Consider the following 20,370-nt stretch of genomic DNA (forward strand, 5'->3'; position numbering starts at 1 on the left):
ATATACAGTGTATTTAAGCCATTTGTCAAAATATGATAGCTAATCTTCTAATTAAATATTAATGCATAACTTTTATGCCCTGGGAACATACATGGTAGGATAGTTTATTAATTTACAGCAGGAAGCCTACTTTTAACACAGTAAGGCTACTTTTGAACCATCAAGTTAACTTTACCTGTCTAAAACAAAACACTTGTGACTCTCACACTAAAGCTAAGTAAAACATTATCTCCTTCATATTAATCTTGTGACAAACAAAACTAAAATAGATTCTATAAGATATGGTCTTACAGGTTCAACATCAAAAACACAAATTAACTCATTCACCGCCAGTCTTTTTGAGAAAAGTTGCCCACCTGCATTTTTGTGATTTTAACAAAATTTTTACAAAATTCCTTGCAGGAAAAATCATTTTCTATAAATATATAAACATACAAATTATATCAAATTAAAGAACACACCCTCTGCTTTCAAACAAACAATAAACAAACAAACAAACAAACAAAAAAACAAAATGGGGAAAAAACGTTTCATTATATATTAACATTTTGAGCAAAAAGCTTAAAAAATTGCGTTTTTGTAAAGGAATTTATGTTAGAGATCAGACTCAGAATGACTATCAAACATAAAGGCAGTTCAAAATGATTTAAATCTTTTTAACTTCCGTTTTTGATAACTTCCGGTTTGCCATCTAGTGGATAAAAGCGGTATTACACTTTCACTTTGAAATTCGTCCAGAAAGGCATTTTTATTAGTTAAATATGAACTCATAAATGACGAGATAACTTGTCAATGGCGGTGAATGAGTTCATACCAAGTGTAAACAGCACCTATGTGTTTTAAAACTGAAATGGTTTAATGCAGTGTTTCCCAATCCTGGTCCTCGAGCACCCCCTACCAGAATGCTTTACAGTAGATGTCACCTTATTCAACACACCTGATTCAACTCATCAGCTTGTTAGGGAGACGTGTTTACCATTTTAGAAGGAGACTGATAAGTTGAATCAGGTGTTTCAAATGAGGAGACATCTAAAACTTTCTGGGAGGGGGGCCTCGAGGACCAGGATTGGGAAGCACTGGTTTAATGCAACCGGTTTCCTTAAATGGTTTGAGTTGAGTTAACTTAGTATTTTTATCTTGTTTTCTGCTATTATACATTACCAGAGTCGTAAGAGAGTTACGACACTCACATAGATGTCCGTTGGAAGAATGGAATGCGTAAGTTACAGCGTGTCATGTAGTGACCCATAGTTCCAAATGCAGCACTGAATCCCATTCATTTCAATGACACCTGCTGGTAAATCGATGAATTTACAGTTTCTCTTTACATTTTAGGACATTTCATGAATATAGTCAACAGTGATATTTTATGAACTCTGCTGTAGGTAATGATTATCGTTAATAATAACTATAGCCTGGTTAGCCAGACCTACATCAAGATGTAAGGTCTGGCAACTCTTCACACAAACGGCTCAATGCAAGGGGCGGGATATAAGGTTGTCCCTCAAAATGCCTCTGTACGCAATAGGATAGCGCTATGACCAATCAGAGCAACGAAGAAGGTGACGTATGAGTCCCCTGCGTTTCCCCACCAGTGGAGCTAATTGGTATATCAAACTTTTACCGTAACCAGTCGGCAAAACTCCAAACAAATCTTTCTTGCTTAAAAAGGACTTCAGTAGGGTTATTTGCTCTTCTCTCAAAGAAAAACATAAGTCTAAGTCCTCCAGAGTCACGGCCAAAGCCGCTTCAAAAGAAAGCTGTTCGCCAGCAGCAGCAGCCATTCTTTGTTTTCAAGTAGGAACCGTCGCAGGCAGCTCTGTCGTCATCATGTTAAGCCCACCCCACAGACGCTACACACGATGTGATTGGCCTGACCAAATTTTGGTTTTTGGAGCTGTTAAGTGTATTGTGAGTGCCTAGACTAAACCCTGGCAGCAAATATATTTTGCGGCCGCTAGGGTGCGTCTAGATTTCTAGGCTATAATAACTAGTAATTTTTTATATTTTAATGAGTTGTGTATAATGTGTGAATAATATAGATTCCCTTTCAATACGGTTCACTTCGCATTGCGTCAGTTAGCTGACGCTATGGGGGGAAACTCCTGTTTACTCCGTGACTGAAGCCTATTGGTTAACGTCTGTACAAAGTACAGACCAATGACGTTTGAACCCGCGCGCGGGATGCACACGTCCTTATATAAGCGCGGTTCAAGCGTCAGGAGCTCATTATTTTCTCCTTCAGCGCGAACCTCTCGCTGCTCCGAAGAAGATGAAGCCTTACCTCGCCGTCGACAAAAGCCCTGCAGCGGAGTCCAGGCCTAGCGTCTTCCCCTGCCGTTTTCCGGCTGAGAACCGAAGATAGCAGAGTCCAGGTCTAGCGTCTTCCCCTGCCACTTTCCGGCTGAGAACAGAAGATAGCCTTCGCTTGCCGTGGTACGAGCCCTGTGCAGCGTACACATGCCTGACGAGGTCTCCCCTGCGGCCCCCGGTAAGATCAATATTTTTAATATAAAGCTATAAGCTAAAAGAGCAGGCGCTGTTGTAATAGAACCGCTGTTCTTAAACCGATGATCACTCTGACAGAGCTTTTGTCCCAAGAAAATGATGCATCCCTGTCTGCCACTGTCCCCATGCTAATGAATATTAAAAAAAGACATTTAGTGGTGCATGAGGACGACAGTTGAACCACAAAGATCATCAAGATGATGCTGTCCGAGGAGATGGACAGGCGATGGGAGCCAGGACTGGAAATAAGTGTTTACATCAGTTATATTACATTATAAATATATTACATTTCATATGCAGATTTATAACATTGACCCATTCAATTGAATAACTGGTGCAGCTTTTAAAAGTCTGTCATGTGTATGTTACATTATGGATAGTTCACCCACAAAATGAAAATTCTATCATCATTTACTCACCTTCAAGTTGTTACAAACCTATACATTTCTTTGTTTTGAAGAACACAAAGAAAGATATTTTGAGGAATGTTTGTAACCAAACCAATTTATAAACCCCATCCTCTTCCATAATATTCTTTTTCCTACTATGTAAGTGAATGGGGCTCATGATCGGTTTGGTTATAAACATTCCTCAAAATATATTTCTTCATATTCATGAGAAAAAAGAAATTCATCTAGGGTTGTAACATCATAAGAGTGAGAAAACGATGATATAATTTTCATTTTTGGGTGAGCTATCACTTTAAAGATTAACAGGACTGTACCACCAAGTAAAAAAAACAGTATTGAAAAGCACATTGTTTAGAAATTGTATGAACCAACTTTTAAAGGCGCTCTAAGCGAATTGACGCGTTTTAGACCATAAAACATTTTTTGTTACATACAGCAAACATCTCCTCACTATCTGCTTGCTGCCTGTCTGCTGATCAAACTGTAAAAAAACGCGATCTCTGTAGACAGATCAGGCTTGACAAACGCCAATATCAACATAGTGGCCAAACCTACAAACAGGAACCATAACAAAGTGTTCCAGCCAATAAACGACAAGAAGGATTTGGGGGTGGGGTTGGGCGCGTTCATGAAAGCACGGACGGGAGAGGGAGGGGGAGGCGTTAGCTACGCTCCGTTTGTTTGAAAACAGGTCAAACATCAACAGGAAGTGACGTCGCACATTATTCGCTTAGAGAGCCTTTAAGTGACAACCGTGCCAAGAACATTTGTCAGTCAATAAGACTGGAACCACAAATTTTATTTCACTCAACAGCAAGGAATTATAAGAGCTGGATACATCTGTTACAGTGGCGGAGGGCAAAGCGTCTAACAAAATCCTCCATGTTTAATGACTTTGCTCTCCGTCTCCCCTCAATGCTCAGCACTCCAATATTGCTTAGCCTCTCATCACCTATTGTTGTACGCAAATGATTTTTTATAAGTTTAAGAGCTGAGAAACTGTGCTCGCAAGAAGCACTGCTAACAGGTAAGGCTACAGCTATTCGACATAACCGGAAAAGTTGATGTAACAATTCTTTGTAAGGTTCAAGAAAAGTGGTAAATTCCACAACACTGGACATGTTGTTCCCACATTGAGCTTTTCTCTGAACAACTTTCCTTGCCTGATGCAGCTCATGTTTGAGATCATCAAGATTACAATTCATACAGGCTTGCCAAACCTAAAACCATTTCCTCTGACAAAAAGCTCTTATTCTTGGGGTTCAGTGATTGTATACCCCTCATGATATCACAGTTTTTTTTTGCTGAAACCCCTCTTCATCTCTCCATTTAGGTGATCCAAAATAGGGTAAAATACACCCTTCCTAAATTTATCCTTGTCCCCTTCCTTGCACCTACGTTGTCCTATAGTGGACTCTATATGAAATCCACCAAGTCTAAAGCTCCCTCTTTGCAAACGTTTCTCAACCGCCTCAACCAGGGGCGATTCCAGGATTTTATAAATGGGGGGGCACAAGGGGGACCAAGAACCAGTCAGGGGGGGCAATCAAAAAATTCAAATAAAAAAATAAATATTGGTTTAGAAAATATTAAGCATGGTTCCCAAAATCTTGTGCAATGCCACATGTTCTAATATAGATGGTATTAATTTTTTGTATTTTGCATAAATTAAACAACAATTCTGTTCCAGAATAGTTCACTTTAAATAAATATTCATAATTTACTCATCCTAGAGTTATTTCAAACTTATATGAGTTTTTCTTCGGCTGAACACAAAATAAAATATTTTGAAGAATCTTAGTAGCCAGAAAGTTGATGAACCCCATTGACTGCATGTTATTTTGTTCCTACATATGGAGTCAATGGGATCCATCAACTGATTTTGGTTACCGACATTCTTAACTCTTTTCTTTTTTGTGTTCAGCAGAAGAAAGAGACTCATACAGGTTTGAAACAAGTTTAGGTATATGACCATTTAAATTAAGTGAACTGTTCCTTTAAGTAGGCTATCTACATTGCGTGTAGCTGGTATTAGTTAACATTCTGACATATCAGGATTTTGGGAAAATATTAGCCTACTTAAAAATGTGTTTTTCTACTCTGTCTGATCTGACTTTCATTGTTTATTAGCCTATATTGTATTTTAACACAACTGAATGCTATTTTTTACATATTATCTGTTCTGTTGTCAGACAACAAGAAAGAGTTTAAGCTAGTGACTAAACACGACCCAATAACACCTCGTGTTTAATCCAACCAGCTGTTACTTTATACTGCTAAAATCCTAATTTAAATGCGACATTGTCTGATACAATTTACATTGAAGAGCTGATACGAGGTGATTTCGGATTACCTGTGTGTCTCATGCAGGGTTGCTCTTCTCATCTGATTGTGTTTATGAGCACTTTTAATTTTAAATGCGAGTGATAGTTTTATTGTAGATCGCGTATAGGGCAGACAATACAGCGAAAATTCAAAAATATCAGAGAATACTGTTAAGCGTGTGTGCGCATACCGCACCATATAGGGAGGAAGAGAGAGAGCTCGTGCACAGAGAACTGGTGTGTGTGTGGGAAAACACTAACCTTTCGTTAAGTCATAATACTCGATCAACCGTCTTCTCTGTCAGTAACATCTATTGACTAATAACTTTTACGTGAAAAGACAACGGAGGAACCCAGGTGGAAAACACCGCCAACTTTTAACTCCTTCACTCAGTGTCAGAGAGGCACTGTCTAGGTTCCGCACGCAGCAGTGAGAAAAGCTCATCAAAACATGATTCCTCTCTGTATCCCTCTAAAGAGTCCGGTAGTGCCTGGATCAGCTCCACGGCCCTAGCCAGATCAAGTGATGGTGCTTGAAGCATGTCAGAGAGCATTTTGGTGTCTCCGAGAATCTTTTTGAATATTGCAAGTGTTGCAATAAATGGAGATCTATCTGATTAAGTATGCCTCGTGCCTCCACAGACCTTTCTCCACTGTTCTCTACATCTATTTCATGAAGTACATGAAGTACAGCTGGTAGTCGGTCCATAAGGTTTTTACATGCCTGGTATCTACATGTACTTTTCCAGGCACTGAATTATTTTGTGAGTGAGTCCCTCTGCATGTAATTGATTGGCTCTCTGGAAATCTAAGAAGCTTACATAAACTGCACCGTTGTAATAGTATCTAAGTACTAAAGAAAGTTGCCAATTTTTTTAAGGTCTTTTGTTTCATCTGCAATGATAGAGAAAAACTCGCTCTCCTTAACCTCCCTGATTACATCTTCATGCACCATATCAGAAAGGCATTCCAAGATTTCATTTTGAATGGTCTTGCTTGTATATTTTGCATTTCCTGAGGCTTTCATTTTTTGTCAATCAGTGGATTATGTTTAGAAATCAGTTCCATTATTTCTAAAAAAGTTCCCTTTGTTTTGTGATGCATCTGTCTCATTGTGTCCTCTTTGTGAAATATTTTGCATGGCTGTAAGCAGCAGCACTTCAGCAACAGTTTTAATGTAGGTGCGGTTTTTGTGAGACCAGACTGCTTGTTATCATTTCGAAAGGCTCTTGCAGCACAATGATGTCACTCGCAATGTGGTCTTTGCAGCGCTGCTTAATAGCAAGGGGGCCCCCTTGTGGCCTGGGGCCCTACGCAGCTCGCCTACCCAGCGAACAGGGAGGATTTTTAATAGTGGCAGAGATTATTCAGAATTATGCACATCTTTAAACATGTCATACTATGTTTAATTGTTTTAATTAATTATGTAATGTGACTATGGGTTATTAAAGTGTTTTTATTAAAGGCTTAGTTGGTCCTCAATTGGTTAAGCCGTGTTTGATGCCATCCTGACCGGTGTGAATTTAAACATAAATACACAAAGGTGACATTAATTTTAAATTAAAAAACTACAATAATTACAAAATTAACCATGGTTTTAGTACAGTTAAAACAACAACAAAAAAACATGGTTACTGTAGTAAAATCATGGTAACCACAATAGTAAACCTTGGCTAGTGTAGTGAAACTATGGTTATGCTGATAATAATCAATACACAAAAAACATTGTTACTACACTTTTACCACAATAAAACGATGGTTAATTTTCATAAGAGAGGTACAGTGTATCATAATGTGTGTTATTAATTGTTCAATTCACTAAAATACTAAATTCCATTGAAGTTCAACTGTGTATGAATCAACAGTGAATATACATATATTTTAATCTTTGTACAATTTTTAGGTTACAACTGATGTTTACAAAAACAAAATAAATAGCAGCTCTTTCCAAACAATTTATTGGTCACCAAAATACCAAAATTTACATTAATTAAACACAATTTTGTTTAATAACATTTTCCATATAATTTATCATTATTATTTCAATAACAATTTTCAATTTAAATTTTGCAATTATTTCAAAACTAATGAATACTAAATTCATACTAATGAATTTGGTGTGTGTGTGTGTGTGTGTGTGTGTGTGTGTGTGTGTGTGTGTGTGTGTGTGTGTGTGTGTGTACAATTGATGTATGCAGTGGAAGCCTTCGCAGTAAATCTCTGCAAGTTCGTCTATAAACATCAGTGGGCAGGATGTATTCTTTAAAGTCTGCTGCAAGCAACACCATCTCGTTTTCTCCAGGATTCACTGCAATGATTTGGGCCGTCTCTTCGGTCCTCAGGTCAGCAACCTGAATTTAAAGAAATAAAAACAAGTCAAACTTTTTCTGCAAAATTACACAAAACAAGTTTTTTTTACAAGTAAAACATAAACTCATGTTATTACTAGAGGTGTGCATTGGCACTGCCCTCACAATTCGATTCAATTACGATTCTCCAGGTAACAATTCAATTCGATTCTACGATGCATCAGAATTCTACTGTAAATAACAAGGCAAATTTTTCATGAGTCATGAGGCAATACAAGCAGTCACTCACACTATTGTAACCGGCACCCAGCAATAAAATGCAACACATATTAACCAGTTATTACTGAACTTTTTTTCAAGTAGTAAAGTCAAGTGCAACTATTCTCAACAAAACAGCAGCTTTAAGACAATGACAATTATAAACCTGATATGAGAATTTTACACACAGCGTAAGTCTTGTCTAGTTTCCCATTAACTTTGTAGAATCCGAAATGTGCCATATGTCTGCAGGGCTCGCAAAATTTCAAAATCCCTGGTAGCCCTTCGGGCAGGCACTCCAGTTTTTTTGTTAGCCCGAAATGAATGCAAGTACCCCAAATAAAAAATACAGTGCTTTTAATGTAGAATATTAAGACAAAACATCTATCAAAACACAAATAACACATATCAATCATCAGTACAAATTTTTCCGAAGTGAAATATCTATAAACTTCAGATTCTGAATCTGAAATATTAACTGAAGTCACAAATAAGAAAATGCCACTTGACTTTGTGGGCATAGCAGAGGGTTCCTCAGTTAGTTTTACCACGGACCAAATTTTGCCAATACAAATCCAATAGGGCCTCTAACCACAATGTTTAATGTGCTATTCTTGTTGTTGTTTTGATGCTGTTGTTTTTTTTAACAAACAAAAAATCTGGATTTCCATGTAAACCAACTGTTCCTGCTTATCCCCACATCAGATATACTCACTATATAAAGTGGTTCAGTGGTTCACAAAACTCACAGTTTGGATCATCCAGTCACAGATTGGATAATTTTTTCGACCAGAAAAACAGGGGCTACTTTCGCTTTAAGAGCGATTCTGCACAGAGTCACTCTCTTCACTGCCTGTACAATCTATGTCACCTTAAAGCTTGCTTCAAGAGATTTAATTTTCCTACGTGAGGATAGTAATGACTGACAGGACGAAGTTGGAGGATTTGCCCAACAAATCCGTGGCAAATCAGTACGTATTGTTTCCTGTACTGCGGCTTCGTGCAATCGCAAAAATGAAATTAAAACTCAAACGCATTTTAAATACCCAATGCCTGAATTTCATACACCATTATTACCCATCCAAATCTGTGAGAGAATGCATAATAGTCGGGGAGCCAAAGTCTCAAAACAGAACTTCTGACAGAACTTCTGCCACTGTGCAAGTACGGTGATCCTGAGGAAAGCATGGATGCTCAGAAAAAGGTTATAACAGCAGCACGGCAATATAAGGTGTCACTCTATGACAGGAGTGACTTTGATGGTACTCTAGTTGCCTTCCACCAACTGAAGGTGGCCTCCTATTACACCTTCACTGACCCCTGCATCAGTTGGCTGTGTGTAAGCGGGCACACATGGTTCAGCCAACCTACCCAGCTGCCACTGATTTTGGGAGACAACCTGTCAATGGCAGGTATTTGTAGTCGAAATGTAACATAAATTTCAAACTGGCATCTTTGAAATTCTCTGCAGCAGACGGACTCCATTTCTGTGTCCGTAGGCGCACAGCAAGAGCACAGGCACCACCAGTCCCTCATAGCTCGAGTCAGTCCAGGCTCCTCGCCTGTGATGGGCAGGTCTTCTACCTCGTGTTCCTCCGTCTGCCTCAGCTGCTCTTCCCTGTATTGTGGCTCATAAAGATAGCCACGAACATCCGATTCGAGCATCACACTTTCGAAATCACCCTCTTCCATATCATATTGATAACCTTCCACCATTGTTGGAAACATCAAGCCTGGCTCCACAACAACTGTTAGCTTAGCTTCCAAAAAGATGGCAGCTGTATCATTTATTTTCGTGTATTTTTTAAGTCCAACTCACTGATCAGTAAAGGTCTGTAGTGTGAGTGGGTCCCACCCATAGCCCCCCTGGAAAAATGTTTGTAGTCTTACACCCTCGACAAAGATATAGCAATTCCTTCTTTCAATAACGCACAATGACAATTTTTTCATCATTGAAAGGAGGAAGTGCAACACTGAAATCCATATTTCTCCCGTATCATGGGAAACTGAACATAATGCACGACCATTCAAAAAACATGACTGGGGTTCTAAAGATACAAAAGCTTAATGCAAATGGGTGAAGTGTCTCTTTAAAGTTGTAATAGTTGTCATTTTGCTGTATTATATTTATTGTGTGACACATTTCCATTGGGAGAAGAGAAGTGAAATTAAAGAGAAGTGAAATTAAAAAGATCCCTAGACCATGATGTTTAATAATGTGGACATTAACAATCATGTTATCCAGTATGTCTTTCGGAATTTTGAAAATTAGCCAAAAATTCTATAAAGGTTCTGAGCCTGTTGATCCCCAACTAGTAGTGAAATCATCGCAGATCCGTTGATTTTGGTTGGATTTTTGTGGTTTTTTCTGTGTAATGAGTGTGCTGTTTGGTGAAAAGAATGACATTTTGTCTGATGTCATAACTTGAGGGAATAGTTGATTGCCAATGAAGTAAAGAGGAAAATATTGGAAAAAAGTGAGAAAATGCCTACATTTTTGCATTAAATTGATGCAAAATTATGCAGAAATGTGTTTTAAGAGTTATTTTTTCAGTGGATGTAATCAGCACATGTGTTCTGTGTATCTGGAAAGCATTTATTGACAGCTTACCAAACCCACTGAGGATTTGAGGAAAAAAATATTTTTTTCACAATTTTCTGATAAATATAAAGGGTGCATACACTAAAATGGCCACAATTTTTTTTCGCAATATTTCCGGCAGAGCAGACCCTCCAATTATTGGTTCTTGGGGTCAAAGTTAACAGAAAAAACACAAATAAAAAGTATGGCAGACCATGTCAGGTTCAACCCATTTTATTTAGCTTTTGAGACTTTGGCTCCCTAACTATAAGCATTTAAATATATTTTTCCCTCCCTACAAGTCAAGATAGCCCGACGGGCAGGGCGGGGATGCATTTTGATAGCCCGACTGCAAAGCACTATAGAGACAGAGCGCAGCTCGTCATAACCTGAAAACCACGCCCACCGGGGGAAAACAATCCAACCGTCTCCATAGACTTTGTATTGAGAGAGGCCGCCTCCTTGTCATTTCTGGCTTATAACAAAACACAGAATAATGCCTAAAAGCTGCTTTGTGACAATATGTACAGCTAACAAGCCAAAGAACCCAGAAATAAGTTTTTATAAGCTGTCGAGCTCAAAAAACGAGCGTTTACAGTAGGGCTGCAGCTATCGATTCTTTTTGTAATCGATTAATCTAGCACTGAATCGATCGATTAATCGAGTAATCTGATAAAATTTTTGTGTGTGTTTTTAAACAACCAAAACAAATAATGTATAACGAAAATGACATGGCTGTAAAATGTTGAAGCATTTGGCTTTTATTTCTAAAACAAAACAGAGGTATTGGCATTTGGCTGCAAAAAATTAGCCTATTTATTTCCATTTTTACCCATTTAGTGTTTATAAGTGCCAGTGCCAACAATTAAGCACTTTAATTTATTAATATGCACAACAGGTTTCATGCTGTAATCTAGCCCTTACATCAAAGTAAATATCTGGTTTATGTACATTTCTACACCTGCAGCATTTACCATTACTAACAAATAATATATCATTTCTGGGTTGAGCCTATTTGCTATGGTAACAACCTGTGTGTGTGTGTGTGTGTGCGCGCACGTGCACACACACACACACACACACACACACACACACACACACACACACACACACACACATGCACGCGTGCTGTGCATGAGGAAGAGTGAAACCCCACTCAGACGTTCAGTTGCTTCATTGCATTTTGTTACGGCAGAAATACATACATTCATTTTCAATAGAACGCTGCATTGGGTTAACTTTGCATCACTTGCATTGCGGTGCATTTTAGGTTAAGAATCCGTTCGAAAAATCACAACATCACGTCCCGCTCTATACAGTGAATGCATGCAGCTGAAATTATTGTTGCGTGGCTACATAAAAGTTTAAGCATATGTGATGCATTGCGCGATCGGTCTGACTCGCGTGAGAGAGAGACAAGGGTGTAGGGCTGCACGATTAATCGTTTTTAAACCGAAATCGCGATGTGAATGGATGCGATTTTCGAATCGCAAGAAATGCGATTATTTCGATTCAAAACTATTAAATAAAACAATCATCTAGTACGCAGTTTTTGACAGTTCGCTTCATGCGCATTTTACGTTTGATGCAGTTTCGACCAATAGAGTGCATGAACACTGAGGTGCTGACTACACGTCATCACACCATTTGGAAAACATTAGCGCGAGCAGCAGTTCAACTCCTCAACAAAGTGTACGGCCATATGATTTCCGCGATGCGGAAAACACGGACAGAATCGCGAAATGCATACAAATGGAATTAACTGCACAACGCGGAATGTCATGAAGTTGGCAGATTTTGGATTCAGTCATTTTAAAAACGCATTATAACTCATTAACCGGCAAATGAAAGGACAGAAATGCGCGAAAACATTTCCCTTTTGTGTAATGTTGGACTTAAAGAAAGGTGTATATACGTCCGTTTCTCGTCATGCATCGCAAACAATGACAAGCGCCTCATCAGACTATAAGCAGGTTTCATTAAAGCCCGGAACACAGCAGACGAAACAGGTACATTATACTTTCTTGCACGCGCACATCTGCACCGCTTTGAACAGGCATGAAGGGTTCATGAAGCGCGCACACAGAGAGCAGTCAACACACGCGTGATCACTAAACTTAAGTTTTCTTTCTTGTCTAAGTGAACATAAACAGCTGGATGTTTATCAGTATATTGAAGCAGAGCAATTTTAAAGCTGTCTTGTGTCTTAAAGTGACAGTAACCTGGTGCTTTCTGTGTCAGAAATGTTTATTACACACCAAAAATTAAAATCAGTCCTTACTCTTAACTGAACAAGCTTCTGCCGCTCCACATTTAAAATCCTACAGTGAGGACTGTGCAGTGTTTTATTTGTATTTTTTGCTTATGTTAAATCATAGATTCTAATTACTAATATATTTACATTTATAACAGATGCCTGAAAAGTAAAACAAGATGAGTGTAGTCTTATGATTAAAAGAAAAACTAAACATTTGCTTGTCAGATGCATTGTTGTAGTGACAGCCAAAATACATTGGCCTATATGTTATTTTAAATAAAACTTTCAAAAAAAAAAAAATTTAAAATTTTAATTTTTTAAATGTTCTAGGATTAAAAAAAAATTTTGTCTGCAGAATAGCAAAGTCCTGCAGACAACTTGGTACAATGTTTAAGAGGTTTTAAATAAACAGTAGCACAGCATCTTTCTTTGGTGCTATTAAAACCACCACAACAAACCTGGATGTAGCTCTTTTATTATTTACTAATGAATCACACTTTAAACCGCGAATCGCAATTTTGATCAGAAAAATCGCAATTAGATTTTTTCTCCGAATCGTGCAGCCCTACAAGGGTGCATGCGATGCGTGTGTGTGAAGGGTTTCTTTTTTAAGCTTCTCTCTTGCAATTGACCGTGAATACGTTTAGTACTTAAAAACATCAAAGCTAAACATCATATCTAGTCAAACCGCATAACGACATCGCTACAAATACAGTATGGGATTAAAATCAGCGGAAGCTACGTTACCTTGTTTCAGAGACGCTTGGTGACACACCATCCGTTTTCGTTTCAGATGCTGAATGTAATGTAATGATAAGAATAATGATCCCAAACTTTAGACTTTCTCTCTCTCTGCCGTTTATGGACATATTTACTCTCCGCCATCGCGCCAACTAAATTCAAAATGTATCACGCGCTATGATGTACTTCCTGAACATTGAACAACGGTCCGTGTGAATCAGATCTCGGCGCGTGTAGTGCGCGTCATAGGAATTTAACGAGGCTTCGAGGCAGAATTTTTGCCTCGAGGAATTTTTTGAATCGAGTTAATCGAGTAACTCGATGAATCGTTGCAGCCCTAGTTTACAGACAGAAAAGCTCGACAGTTTATAAAAGTGTATTTCTGGGTTCTTTGGCTTCTTAGCTGTACATATTGTCACACAGCAGCTTTTAGGCATTATTCTGTTTTTTGTTATAAGCCAGAAATGACAAGGAGGCGGCCTCTCGCAATACAAAGTCAATGGAGATGGTTGGATTGAATTCCCCCCCGGTGGGCGTGTTTTTCAAATTTGCATAACTGAGCTCTGTCTCTATAGCCCCGGGACGTCAGGCTAGCGATTTTGCGAGCCCTGGTCTGCTTTCCATGGAAAAGGGTGCGTTTTTAATTACCTGTCTATCGCAGTCATCTCTCTCCACCTCAGCCTAATTGATTGTGGCTGCATAAATGCGCAAAGGCAAGCTATAATTAGAGTAATAAGTTATTTTACACTTTTATGCGCATGCCCAGTTACGTGATTGGTCATGTTTCATGCGTTTATGGTCGTGTATAGTGTGGATGAAGATTCTTTTTAAAATGCCAGTATAAACGAGGATCGTTTTCATTTTAAAATGCCATTTTAAAACGCAAATGCTCTAATATAAACAGGGCCTTAGTTTACCTGTGCACAGGTATAGGTGGTAGAATTGAGTTTGAACTGGCCAAATAGGTGGTCGAATAGCAGCCCTAAGGTGGGAGAGCTCCACTTCTTCTCCCAAGTGGAGCTCTGTTAGGGCCTCATCCCTCCACATTGAGATTTGAATTATCCTGTCTCCACAGCGGAGGGATAGGTCCAAGATGGGGACGTTTTCGTCTTTCACAGTGATCATTCTTGCCACCTGCAACTGATAAATAATACAGTAATAACTTTGTATAAAAAAATTATGCATAAAAATCCTTAAAGGAGGGATAGTTCACCAAAAATGAAAATTCTGTCATAATTTACTCATCATCATGTTGTTACAAACCTGTATAAATTTTAATTGTTTTGATGAACACAAAGGAAGACATTATGAGAAATGATTGTAACCAAACCGTTCGTGGACCCCATTTACTTCCATAGTATTCTTTATTCCTTCTGTGTTACTAAATGGGGTCCACGAACGGTTTGGTTACAAACATTTCTCAAATTATCTTCCTTTGTGTTCATCAGAACACAGAAATGTATACAGGTTTGTAACAACATGAGGGTAAGTAAATTATGACAGAATTTTCATTTTTTGCAAACTACCTTTAAGCCAGGGTTTCCCTGAGGGAGAAAAAAATCCCTGAGGGAAGAGATTACTTAAAAAGAATAGCAAAAAGTGTCTTAACTTTCACCCTTATTTGGTATACCACATTTTAGTTATCCATGTCAAGCCCTGCCAAACATTTCATTTTGTGTTTAATTAAAGAGAAAATAAAGTTAAATTTTTTGAGTAAGTTACTTAAATGAACTTACTTTTTCTATTTTACCCTTGATAGTAATGTACCCTCCTCGCGTAAATAGATCCTCCTCTTCCCCAGTCATCATAGTTGATGGAAATGTCAGGGTGTCTCTTGCCTTCTGCTCGGCCTCATCTGTTAGGTCGAGTGGGGGGGCTAAAAATTTTTTTGTGTTTGGCCCAATAAAAAGGCACTTTCTTCCATACTTCATGGATGTTGAATGGCCTTTAATGACGTATGTTTCCCCCTCTTCAAAAAGAGGGATGGCCCCATCAGTCGGTGCCAAAAAAAGTGGGGACACTGATGGTTTTGGTTTTGAAAGTGGCGATTTTAATTTTTTCCCCCTCCATCTCATAGGAGGCAGCTCTAGATGATGTAGATGTGACAACACATTTGCATGTCATTGGTGGAGGGCGGCGGTAAGGCGTGCTTTGTGCTGACATCCTGACAATAACAAAAAATACATAATATATGTTTGTCATATGTTAAGAAAAAAGTTAAACGAGTAAAGTGAGTAAGGCCCTGTTTATATTACAGCATTTGTAAAAAAAAATATATTAGAGCATTTGCGTTTTAAAACGGCATTTTAAAATGATAACAATCCTCGTTTATACTGGTATTTTAAAAAGAATCTTCATCCACACTATACACCACCATAAACGCGTGAAACATGACCAATCACGTAATTGGGCATGCGCATTATAATAGCTTACCTTTGCGCATTTATGCAGCCTAGGGGTGTGTGATATTGACAAAAATTCACACCTGGATCCTTTGCCGGCAACTACAACAGACACTATTTTTGAACCTATAAAAATGTGTTTGGGAAAGTCTTATAGTGTTCTAGCTCCCCCCTACAACATATTAATATGATTAATAGGTTAATTTTGATTTTATAACTAAACAGAAAGGTCTTTATGATTTAAAAAGAAAGCATTCAAGTGAACAGTACAAAACGAACTTGAAGCAAAAATAAATTTCAGCAAATGCAAACTTCAATCAAACATAGTAAGAGGTGAAGTATTGCTTTAGCCTACAGAAATGCTTAGTGCATTAATTTTATAAGTTTGCGAGGTCCGTGCACGTCCTCCGCTAGCAACACAGAAATAGCTAAAAACGCAAGCGGCTAAACGAGCATTAAATATTAATGACGTTGAGTTTATTGTTTTTATTAATTTATATTCACAAAACTTATAAACAAAACATAGATTAAAATTAAGAGACAAATTATCTGAAACGAAATTCATTTTAAAGTAGAAAACAAAACTTAAATCAAACTCGAAAAACATGTCTGACCCATTACAATTCTCCCTTCATATTGGCCTTTACAACGGCCTATATGGCGTTTAAAATTACAGTCTATCTTTAATAAGCTAACTAAATTTAAACAAAACATAAACACATTACAACAATATTCAAACCCAACAATACTCAAACATAAATATAAAACAGACATTATCTATAAGGATACATGTTAAAACAATCCGATATAGCGTTTATAAAAGCTGGTTGGTAGATGTTTACTATTTTTGGCAAAACCTCTGTTGCAAACCTCCATTTACCTGAATAAAATACTTTGAAAATGATGCGCTGTCACGTTAACATCAGCTGTTCATTTACATAAGACTCCGTCTACGTTCATTTACACGTTTTCAAAGAGAAGTTTTTGTATTTGTATTCGTACGATGAGATTTCGAAGTACAAAAAGACAAGATTTCTGTGTATTGACTTGTGGAAGTTCACCTCCGGTCGTTGCAGACTCATTGAAGAAATTAAGAAGCTTGCCACCAGCAAGTACAGTGTTTCTCTCTTGTTGTGTTCAGCGCCTCAGCAGCGCGCGCTCCTCCCCTGTTGCATGCAGCGCGCCTCTCTCACATAACAGTGAAAAGTATTTTAACTCCGTGTTCCTCCCGCGTGTACTTTCTTTTTCGCGTAAACTTCAACAGTCACGGATGTTACTGACAGAGAAGACGGCTGTTTGAGTTCATCATGAGTGACTTAACAAAAGGTTAGGATTACCACACATACCCGTTCTGGTGTGAGTCTGTGTCCAAGCTCTCTTCCTACCTATGATGCATATGCACGTGTTCTGTAGTAACAGCAACCGTGTATTCTCTCATATTTCTGAATTTGCATACAATAAAACTACCAATCGTATTTAAAATTAAAAAGCACTCAAAACGCAACAACACTGACGAGAAGAGCAACATCAGTACAGCCTCAATGTAAATGTATGATGATTTTGCGCGTTTTTAGCAGCAGTTGAAGAAAGAGCTGAATGGATTAAACAAGTAGTTACTGGGTCATTGCTACGTTGTGTTAAGTCACTATTTTATAGACAACAGAACAAATAATATGTAAAAATAGCATCCAGTTGTGTTAAATGCAATATAATGTGACAGATCACAGGGTAAAACACCAGGCACGTGCACACATAGACATAAAAGGGGGCTTGAGCACCTGCCCTTTTTATTCCTGGAGAGAAAGTGCCCTTTTTTTCTGGGGTGGTTTTAAAAAAAATAATAATACGATCTTTATTCATATAACAACTGATGTCTGTCTGTTTCTTGTGTTTTTTACTTGTTGCTTATTTAATTTAACATGAATTTATTCAGGAATCATTTAAATGAGATTTAAACTCTTATATAAAGAAAAATAGCGCTATTTGTGGTACACAAACGGTTAACAGATGAGTCCCGCCTCCAAAATTCACATCGCTAATATGATTGGCTTTACCTTTCCTTAGTCCCGCCTCTCTAACTTACTTCGCTTTATGATTGGCTTGTCTACACTCGTGCTGCATCATTTGCGCTTCAAGCGCCAAAGCTGCTCAGCCTGAACGAGACGCGATGTCCATGATTATGCAGGCAGCTACCGGTAAGTGTGTGAGGAAGAAAGCATTCTTATATTAACAGTTTTATGCACAAAATATGGGACACGTTGTTACACATAACGATTCAGGGACATTGTTTTCCATGGCAATCCCATATTAACCTGAAGAGTTGCGAACTTGTAACAGTGTAGTGTATGTAGTTTAAACAGACTGCTCATAAAATAATAAAGCACAAACAATAAAATAATTGCTAACTGCAGTAGTAAGCTTTTTGGTTTGCGTTTTTAGTAATGTCTGTTAAATAAGTACAATGGAGTGCTGGAGTAGATTGGGAAGAAATCTGATGGTTCAGTATTTTACTTGCCCAGTCTGAATTTTCACTGACATCACAAAAAAGTAAAATATAAAATACAAATAAAATAGGCCTAATCTATATTTGTTGTTTCTGACATGTGTAACCCTAATACATATGAAACCTAAGATTTAAGGTGCCATAGGATGTGTTGTCATAATATGTTGTTGTAACACAGTCTAACACAGTCTCACACCCATGGCGTCAATTTTTGACGACACTTGACCATGCGTCAATATGTTGACGCGGAGGGTATACCTTTCGCGTCATTTTTTGACGAACTGGGGACTTCACTACTATTAGGTACGCGAAATTAAACAGTTGTCACCTGGCATTGGGGTTAGGGTTAGGTTTGGGTAGGGATGTCCTTATGTAAATCTAACCCTAAACCGACGCGAAAATGGTAGAAAATGGTAAGAAAATAGGAAAGAGAATGCAACGGACTTAATAGTATTGAAGTCCCCAGTTCTTCAAAAAATGACGCGAAAGGTATACTCTCCGTGTCAACAAATATTGACGCCATGGGGTGAGACTGGGTTGGTTAAATTGTTGTTTGACAATTACATAGAAGGTATGTTGCTTTATTAAGTACAAAAAATGTCTATTTACAACCCTAGAATTTGTCATTTTAATTAAATGGTCTATTTTTGCCCTATTTGAAAGGGTCATGAATAATAATGTTGAGCTCTGCTCTGATTGCTCTGCTCTGAGGCTCATGCCAGAAGCTCACATTAGTAAACAGACCTTATATTTTGAGCCCTTATCAAACAAAAATACATTTTGAGTAGCAACTAACAACTAATCAGCTAAACGCTAGCATATGATATAGCATTTATTGGCATGTAGCACTAAGCACTAAGCAGTCACAACTTTCTTTTTAGCATTTTAACAAATTTGTAATTAATGTGTAATTTAATGTTTTCAAAACATGCACATTGTGTAATGGCTTCCTTTGCTGCTCTATAAACCTAGAATACTAAGGAGACCATGGTGTCTGTGTGAACTGATTATTTTGTAGACACTTTTGAAAATTAAACAATTGCGTGAGTTTGAGGAAGATAAAATTAATTAACTTTTTAAATAATTTTTTTAAAGTGGAAGTCAGAATTGTGTTAATAAATATACTTTTTGTTTAAAAAAAAGAAAGAAAAAAATACATAATTATGAAAGGTGCCCTTTATTTCACTTGAGCCCCTGCCCCTCAAAATGTCTGTGCACGTCCCTGTAAAACACGACGCAATGACGCCACATATATGCTAATCAGCGTGTGACGTCATCACCACCATAGTCTCTTAAAATCCTGTGGGAAACACTAAAGTAGCATACTCAAGCCCAAGTCTCTAATGCTCAATCATAAGAGGTAAATATTGTAGGCTACCAAGTATCTCAAGATGTTTGTTATAATACTAATTAGTGGTGTAACTGATCCATTCCATACAGATCACGACCCACGGTTCGGCTCGCATGTGATTCGCAGATTAATACAAAAATTTAAATAGGGTGAAAGTTGATGATTTGCCTATGCCCTTCAAAGATCAGATCTCTTGATGTATAAACTTGAGAGGGAGTTGCGCCAGGGGCGTAGCCAGTAATGGGCCAGGGCGGCACTGGCCCGCCCACATAACTCCTTGGCCCGCCCAGGCAAGTTTAATCAAAATACATTTTTTGTTTATTTTTATTATTCAAATGTATTTAAGAAAAATATATTAATATAATCCTGATTTATTGTTGACCGATGTGTGTATAATTTGCTTTCTAAATAAAATGGAGTTGTTAAAGCAAGTTGTAGGAAGCCTCCGGAACGTAATTGGTTGCTAGGGGTTCTGACAGGTAGACTCTGTGGGGAGCGACGGGCTCTGGCAGCCAGCCAGCTAACTTTGCTAACTGCTTTTTTAGCTAATATTAAAATTGCCACAATAATGGCTAAAGTTTCTTTAATGTGTTATTTAAAAAAGCAAGAGTTGAGGAAGACGCCACTGCCTCAATCTGCCGAGTCCTACCAGCTCAGTTCTTCAGACTCATCAACCCACAAGGCGGCTAATCAGGCGCGCTAGTAGCGCCGGTTGCCGCTTGCTCC

At 38.1% G+C, this 20,370-nt stretch overlaps 1 protein-coding gene and 1 long non-coding RNA gene across 2 annotated transcripts in view; both read right to left on the reverse strand.

Moving 5' to 3' along the window:
* Positions 1–20,370, reverse strand: part of LOC141368955 (uncharacterized) — a 246,497-nt gene that overhangs the window by 88,924 nt on the left and 137,203 nt on the right. The window lies entirely within an intron of this gene.
* On the reverse strand, positions 7,412–15,548 carry LOC129445992 (uncharacterized). Its single transcript, XR_012372695.1, has 3 exons — positions 15,125–15,548; positions 14,306–14,528; positions 7,412–7,593 (listed from the first exon to the last, which is right to left on the reverse strand). It is a non-coding gene; the product is annotated as an uncharacterized lncRNA (long non-coding RNA).

This window comes from Misgurnus anguillicaudatus, chromosome 12, assembly GCF_027580225.2.
Source record: "Misgurnus anguillicaudatus chromosome 12, ASM2758022v2, whole genome shotgun sequence".
NCBI classification, from domain to species: domain Eukaryota; kingdom Metazoa; phylum Chordata; class Actinopteri; order Cypriniformes; family Cobitidae; genus Misgurnus; species Misgurnus anguillicaudatus.